Source organism: Trachymyrmex septentrionalis, unplaced genomic scaffold (genome assembly GCF_001594115.1).
Source record: "Trachymyrmex septentrionalis isolate Tsep2-gDNA-1 unplaced genomic scaffold, Tsep1.0 scaffold37, whole genome shotgun sequence".
NCBI classification, from domain to species: Eukaryota; Metazoa; Arthropoda; class Insecta; order Hymenoptera; family Formicidae; genus Trachymyrmex; species Trachymyrmex septentrionalis.
In genome coordinates, this window is record NW_017305536.1 from 7,369,198 (window position 1) to 7,378,244 (window position 9,047).

The 9,047-nt window shown below is 34.8% G+C and overlaps 1 protein-coding gene across 2 annotated transcripts in view; it reads left to right on the top strand.

Annotated features, from left to right (window-relative positions):
• LOC108750592 overlaps nt 1-9,047 on the top strand; it is a 31,859-nt gene that overhangs the window by 1,189 nt on the left and 21,623 nt on the right. The window lies entirely within an intron of this gene.

The window sequence follows — 9,047 nt, forward strand, 5'->3', positions numbered from 1 at the left end:
TCAAAATAATTAACGTAGAAATCTCAAATATGATGAGCAAAGTTTTTGACATTCTAGCAACCAGTTCGACCATACTATACAATTATTTGGTTTATTCAACAAAATTATTTTCAGATCTGCAGCTAAATTTGTAGATACTTCAACAAAATCATCCTTTCCATATTGTCTGATAATTTTGATCTGAAGCCGTCTATTGATTTATCCGACCTATAATAACATTTTGATAATGAGATCGAAAACAGAAAATGTGTAACACAGAGGTCTATCGAGATTCGAATTAGTCGCGCATTTATTCAGTATTATGATAATGATGCAAATATTGGTTCGGGATAATGTAATTACTGAATATTCTTAAATCTTGAAATACGCGCAGTTGTATTAATTTCTGATATGTAATATATATTTCGATAACATATATTAATTATAATCTTTAGACAGAATGTAATAGAACGTAATACTTTTTGTTTCTGATAACATCAGATTACATTTAATACAATTCCATCTTCCATAAGCTCTCGTGTAACATTCCCATTAAAATAATTTTTTAATATTTCAATATTTAATTAATTTAGTATTTCTTAAATATTTAAATATTTAAAAGCCCCTCGTACTGTAAAACAAATGAAAAATAAAAAATAAATATTTACAATATCTGTAATATTCTGAACATTCATTTGTTTCTCAGATTGTTATTTATGTAAAATATAAATTTATTATTAACTATGCAATATGTAAATGTTGCTTAGCAGAAAAAGTACAGATATTCTAAATTATGTGATTATGATATTCAGTCAGTTGTCATATTATCGATTGCTCGGTTCATAAACAACCTAATCATCCGACGAAATCTTGAGAATCTTTCTAATATTAACATGCAAATTGTACTATCCTTAGCAAGATGCGCGCAGCTATAACCCAGTTTATCGATTCGCGTATTTTGAAATCGACCGTTACTCGGATCATAAATCAGGATAAAATTCGAATCAGTGAATGTCGCGATGTCGGATACATTTACGTAGTATGGGCGTGAAATGTCTCGCCCAGATATTTTATCTCGGATATATACAACGTATTACACGCGTCAGTGTCAATGCGTTCACGTGGAAAATCAAAATACTCGTCGCACAATCCCACTATTAGGAATGCGTTTGGTGTTAATTTACTACGCTACGTTTAATGTCAAGCAGAGAGCGCAAAATAGAATTTCAGAATTTTGCGAGCTCTCGCGTTGATCAAAATTTAATACTCGTACGCCTGTATAACATGTGCCACGTAACCAGTATCATTTGTATCTCCGGGAGAGTAGTTTGTAAAGTGAACCCGACGTATCTGCTAAAAAATAAACCATCGGCGCGAACTTGTTTTACTTTGTGCGAAGTTGTCACGCAGTGTCGGATCGCAGCGGGATACAGCAGAACCCATGAACACGCAGAATTTCTTATCAAAAATTTATAGCTCTGGAATAAAAGGAATACGAGAAAAATAAACCATCGTGCTCAGAAAATGAGAAGAGAGAGAGAGAGAGAGAGAGAGAAAGAGAGAGAACTGTCTGTTAAAAATTTCAACTGTCAGCTAAATAATAGGTCGGCAAAAGAACTTAAAATATCTAACGTCACATATTGTGACGTTCAAAATTTTCACCCAGTTCGAGAAAATGCAAAATCGCCAATCGAGACTATCGATCTCGATAGCAGTGTCGAATTTTATGATAGCGTATGAACATATCTTCTCGTTTCCTCTCTATTGTTAATGGTTTTACAGCGGTGACACGATTCACATGCATATATAAGAATCGTCTCGTTCTTTTTTTACGGTCGCGCATGTAAGACATTTATGGTCAGGCGTTTATATCGGTATCGATCATAATTCCGGGTGTGCACGAATCGCTCGAATCCTCGACGTTTGCCTCTATTTACAGAAGCCATGTATATCGCGGCCATTTGTTGAGGGAGAGGGGCGGGGGGGAGGGGGGTTGGGGGGAGAGGAGGGGTGTGCGGAAGGGACAGGCGGCTCCGACACGACGGAAGAAAAATACGCTGAAATATACGGGAAACCCCGGCGAATGAATTCACGGCCTGCAGACACGACCGTTCGATAATGTTGCACTTTATATCGCAAATAATAGACGACGTCCGTGCGCGCCGGAAGCTTTGTTCTCCGCCTCCTCTATGTATGGTCATCTGGGTTACACATCCGAGTGTTACACATTTCGCTCTGCGTGTCGCTGTTACGCATACATCTGTTCGCACCTCGTAAATATTTCATGGCGATGAAACGAGTTCCCCGTGGATGACAATATATTCTGCGATCGTGAAGTGTGAGATCTGTTTAAACACATTAGATTCAATGCGTCTCGTGTGGCTTCTTACATGGAGTTGCGTTGCACGCGTGATATAAAAAATATCAATTTAAATATCATATTTTAAATGTCAATTTACTATAACAACGAGACAATTGGAAAAAATTTCTCCAAAATAAATTGAATTATTGAAAATTTGTAATTTCGATATTTGCACATCATTCAGTGGACCTGGATATTTTCTTTAACTACATTGTGAAGAATTGTTTAAAAGAAATGTTTTTTTACAACCTCATATAATTTTTTCAGTTATAGTCCTATTCCTCAGATCTTGATTTTCAAATTAAAAGAAAATTGTTTAATTATGTTTATGTTTATTTTAACCAATACACACACACACACACACATTAATTATACGTTAATTTAAAGTACACTGGTTCCACGAATATCAGTTAAGTATATCTCGGAACAAATTAGAGTTAATTTTAAAACGCAATTTTGCTGTAATATCTGATTGTAATCAGGAATAAAAGTATGCTCTTTCTTTTTTCTTATTTTTCCATTCGTTTCTTTAGAAACAACACCAAAATAAGAATTTTGGAATTACGTTGTGTAGGAAATGAGCGATATATTTTTACAGGGTGTGCTGAATTTTTCCATACAAACTTTAACATTTCTATGAAATAAAGAAAACGTTATATAAACATAGATCCCAAAATGCCTTATTAAAAAGTTATAACAAAAATAATGAAACGTGTAAGAAACAATTTTATCTAAGCTTGCATTTCAGAGTGTCCCATGTCAATACAAATTTGAGTTCTTATAAAATGATAAATTTTCCCTATCTTCACAAAAAAGGTGATAAATTCAAAATTACATCAATATGAAACTTATAAACATATAGACAAACGGCACTTTGAAGTGCAAACTTAGATGAAATTATTTCTATACACTTCACATTTTTGTTCACAACTTTTTAATAAAGCATTTTAGGACTTATGTTTGTATAACACATTTGTCTTGTTTCAGCTCGTAGAATATACTATTGAAGCTCAAGAGAAAACCTAGAACATCTCGTATTGCATATTCCACAATATATTTAAACAAATTTTACTTCTTCTTATACGTCGAAGATATTATAGTAATCGTCAAACCATATTCCTTTTAGGACATTCACGAAATATTATATATGTGTTACATCCGATCTTATTCTTCACATCCTGGCCAGATATTTCTGAGCCGATCGATTTCGAATAGAGATTGATTCATGCGGAAACGTAAATCCATCAATCTTCCGCTGATGCTGTCGTAAACGTGGTTTTACACGATCGTCATATTTTCTGCTGCTGTTGTTAGATTCTATTAATGCGCGTCGACGTGTAGAGCGCGGCGAAAGCCCGACGCGCGATCGTAGAATCGAATTTCATCGACCAGGCCACGACAAGTGGGTCAACGCACGTTTGTGAATTTTCGCTCGCTCGGTCCGTAAGCACCCGAGTCACATATCCTGGATTCGCCCGTAGGTCACCGGGATCGCTAACGAATAATAAACTTTTTTCGAGTCCACCCGCGCCGGCCGGTAAAAGGTGCGCCAGCTTTTCACTACGCTATCATATTCGCTCGCCACGCCGGATAACATATATCCTGGTGATGTCACGTACAGCGTATGAACTGCCGACCCATGTAAAAAATACCGAAAGGAAGGGAGGGAAAGAAGAAGAGAATGGTTCGACAAACGACGGAAAAACATATCGACTACCCAATGTAGTGTACCAACATCGTCCCTCCCGCGCATAAAAAGATATAAAATTTCTCTTCTTGCTAGAAATAATATAGTAACTGCTTACCAACGTAGAAACTTATGCATTCTGAAAATTGCATTTAATCAACTTCATTATTAAAAGATGAGTACACATAAGTAGTAATATAGAAATACTATTATTATTTAAGTACATATATGTAATATATATATATATATATATATAAAACAAAGTATTTTTGTAATTGTTTTTATGCATTAATAATTTTAGAAAGAATTGCTGACGTCTTTTATATGGAAATTATTACTATAACCACCTTACAAATATATCTCAGAGTGTATTCATTCAAAAAGCTTTATAAAGGAAAACATGAAATATACAATATAATAAAGATTTAATTACGTGTATTTGATCAATCAATTAAATAAAATCAATTCAACAATTCAAAAGTTCCCTAAGGACATTTAATGCTTCCAGTTGGAGTGTACGCGTTTCAGGAAAATTTTTAATTAAAATCCATTTCGCTCTGGGGAATTCGATCCATTGTATTTCGTGACTCTGATCATAGTAATTGGCGAGTTAGCCTGTAGGGATTTCTCGTCAGCGAGCCACACTTCTACGTCGCGGACGAAAACGATCAAATCGTGAGTGAACATATCCGCGAGAGTCTGGCGAATGTTGTTATGATGATGGATAATAAGGAAGGTTAAAAATCGAATAAGATCTCATTTTTTTATTATTTAAAAACGCGCTTTGCGCCCAGAGTATATGCTTAAAAAATGTGCCGTAAGAAGTTAATATAAAAAAGCTAGAGAATTAAAATCGGCAACACGTATTTAATGCAACAATAATTTATGACTTGTGTGTGCATATGCCGTTTTTATAATAGTTCGCTATAAAGTTTATATGTATATGTAGTACATATTGTTTTATATAGTTTATTATAATATTATTCAACTTACTTTAGTTATGGAAAATAACAAATAAATTGATTTTTTTAATTAGTTGTTTTTTAGAAATAATGAACTGTTATTAAATAAAACTTATTTATGTTATTATTGTTATGGCCATTGCTATTTATTTGTGTGGAGTTTACGCCAGAGAATAACAACTTTTAATTGTACTAACTTTTAAGTAGCTAAAATTGTATTTAAATTGCTAGAAATTTTCAAGGATAAGATTAACTACAGCTCAAATTATAATATTTAAAAATGGAATACGTCCTAAAGAATTTTCTTCTTACGATCAATAATCATTTTAATTGATTTAGAAAAATCATGTTTTAGTTTCTTTGTTATTTTTAATTAATTTTTTATTTTTGTGTGAATGAGCAAAATAAAGATTTTATTTTCACTTTAGTTTATTTCAATATCCCCCACAATTTTTTTTAAATAAAAATTCTATTTAAAATTAGGTGGGCTTTTTATTCGACTCTGCAGATACCTTACGATAATACGAGTTATCGCTCGCGTGAATGGAACGGCAATCGCAAAAACCGGTCGATTCCTAATATCGGAATACGTTCCCATCACTTTCTTGCTCAACGGCGAGGTCATTAACCCCTTTTGCGCTCCGGCATGAATATCTTAAGAGAGCGTGCCACTTTGCGCGGATGATATAGTAAATGGTGCTACTAGAGCGCATTTGAAATCATTAAATCGGCTGCACTTCTCTAAATGATTTGTACAACAATTCGAGAGTGCGCGGACAACGATAATATTGCTCGAAATCCCTGCGTCCGATTTCCAATCCGACGATGATACAGCTGAAGTTGTATCCATCATTTGTCATGATGCATCGCTATTTCCTTGCTGCTAACGAGGGAAAATCTCGATGAAAATTAACTCGATCGTTACGAGAGGATCATTAATAAAACAAAGTTATATTTTATGATTTTAACAGAATTCAGAATTGTTACGATTGCATGAAGGTATCGCGACATTCAAGATAAAACATCTGAGCAAAATATGTACATAGTAAGAAACACAAAAACTCCCGTTGGTTTCTGTTTTTAGGTTCCTTTTTCAATCGCTTGAAAAACTAACGAGTAATTTGCCGCGAAAAACGAGTGGAAAATAGAGAACGAAAAAAATATGTTTGTTGTCCGATCGCCATGCTATTGAATGCCGGTGATTGCGGGCTGCGAGCGTAACGTTTAATTTCTACGATGTAAAATCGTAACGCACAAGCAAGCGAACGAGAGAATCAAGAAACAGGACGGTGCGAGAACCGCGAGATCGTACACCGTGCGATCGTACACCGTCGAACTAGTCGTTCGTTTCCTATGAATGAACCGTCTCCGATGAAGCGCTAATAACGACCGGATGGTGGCGAAATCGATTCGCCTGGCATTATTCCGCCATCAAGTCAAAATTCATGCGGTCTGATTCGATTCGACTGAATTTAACGCCTTAATCAGTGACTAACTGATATGCTTTTTTTCTCTTTCTCTCTCTCTCTTTCTCTCTCTCTTTCTCTTTCCCAATTTAATCTAATTTTATACTTTCTCTTCATTAAAAAAAATTCTTTTTTTCCATTACTTTATTTTATTTTGTGTCTCTTGTTCTACTGATCTTACTTTTATTCTTAAATGTATTTTTTTGTGACTTCCGTTATTTTATTTTTTCTTATTTTTTTCACTATTACTCTCTATCGTATATATTTTTAGAGGACTTGCCGTAGAACAATAAATGGTCTTTCCTTCTCTCTCTCTCTCTCTCCTTGTCATTTTTTTCCTCTCTTTTTCCTATTTTCCCGTCCATCTTTGCATGTGAATTGATTTTCAGGCACTACTTTCTATTATACGACCGCAGAATATTATCCCGTTTCCAACGAATGACAGGAAGAGAAGCAGAAGAGAAGAGAAGAAGAGTGAAAAGCAACAATTTCATTTCTCGTATTCAGGTCGCGGTCACCGCGATCGTCGCTTTCATAAGTCGAATTTGCTGCGTTTAAAATCATCACCGCGTCTCCGGGACGAATAGAAAATATAATATCTTTTCCGAACGCGTCGTCTGCTCCGTGCCGATCGCACGCTGCGTATTAATCATACTTACGCCGCCGTGTGCCAGAACAGTCACGTAATAGTGTCAGCCACGTTAAACGCTATTACTCAAATTAGTAGCGTGGCACATTTGCATAATCGGACTTTCGAAAGATTGAGCTATTATCTTGGAACTTGTCGAAATTTCTACGGTTTATCAAACGTCAAAATGCTCCTTCGTGTTATGATGTTTGTGTTGCTTTTAAATCTAATTATATACGCGAAATGATCGCCAATGTAATCGAGTTTCTGATTAATGAGTTTTTCTCATCGGCACACCTCACTGATATTTTCTTCCAATCACTTTTAATACAAGGAAATAATTACGAGATCGATATTCTGACTTTCAAATGTATATCTAGCGGAACTCTAATTTCCTCTCTCAAGTTTTCATTTGACTGATACGGAAAGGGGTGACAGTCGATGTTTCAAGTCCGTTTCATTTTACATAATAGACGTTTCACTAACGGCTTCACCTGAACTGCTTTCAACTCGTCGTTAACGTAGTAAGATCTTGATTTCGCTGCCCGATCGAGCAAGTCAACAACTGCCCGGATAAAGTGAAAATGTAACTTCCGGTACGGATGTAAAATCCTTCTTCAAGCTTTCGGTGTAGCGGTAGGTAACGGGAATTTTTTCACGCGTTCGTTAATACCGTGGCATACGCGCAAATACGTGTGAAACAAGTCGTCCGTGCAAGACGAGTTTTTCTCGTCCCGCGGAAAATTCGCCTTTGCGTGCCTACCGTCGCATACTTGGATACTTGGAACGTGCAACGGTGAGACCGCAGGTGGGTCTCCGTGTGAGAAATTGGTGCACCTCTTAAAGTGGAGAAAGTTTTCTTTTTTTTTTTTCTTCCTCTTTTCCGAGCAGCTACCATCTCGATATAATCGACGGATGCGAAGACGAACGAGTGCGCCGTGAAAACTTCCGCAAAGCCGACGCTTCCGAAAGCTCGCTAGCTCAGAAAAAGAGAGAGAGAGAGAGAGAGAGAGAGAGAGAGAGAGAGAGAGAGAAAGTTTCTCCAACGATTTGAAATAGAAAGACGATAAAAAGAGATCTATTTTAATCCTCTAAAATAATAATAAAAATGTAAAATGTAAAATTTAAAACAACTACGTAGGGAAATGTGATATTACTATTCCAGTTTTAATTAGAGTTACATTACAAGACCTAAAATTAAATCAGCGCACAATTTACAGACCTACATGCATATATGCAATTTCACACTGAGATATTATTAAGCACTAATTATAAGATTTAGCTGAGACCAACCTTAAATTTATAATGTCAAGTTATATCTAGTTTGAATTAAATTTTTTAATTATTTTCATAGGCCGCTTCTACTTATTATATCGTTAATTTGATTAAAACAATAAAGTTAAAAAATTTAACAAAAAATATTTGACTTAAAACTTTAGTTTATTATTCACTAAGTAAGTATACGTTAATATTATCTATATATGTTGTTTACTTTAAAATTAACTGCAGAAATTAATTAATTAACATTTTGATATACCTGGAAGTTAAAAACAACAAAATGTTATGCTGAATTCAAGGAATTGGATTACCATTGCTCCGTTAATATTTAATAGTGAAATAAGATATAGTCTACGTAGTTGTATAATTTAATATCATTTAGTTTCTTTAAAAAATTAAAAAAATTGAAAAATTGTTTACCCACGCATACACGTTTTCCCTAAGTAATAATTCTAAGGTGATTTCAAGTAAGAGATGTTGATACTTGTTGAACACACCAAACATAGAGTCTAGTACATCCTATTAAATATTACAATATGCAGAATTCATAAAAGTAAACGAGAGTAACATCATCACGTTTAGCAATTAGACGAGTGCGTGTTAATGTCCTCTGAGAATTTCTGAGCAACGCAACAGCGTTACGTGAGTTTCCAGAAATTACTCCTCAAAAAAAAAAAAAAAAAAA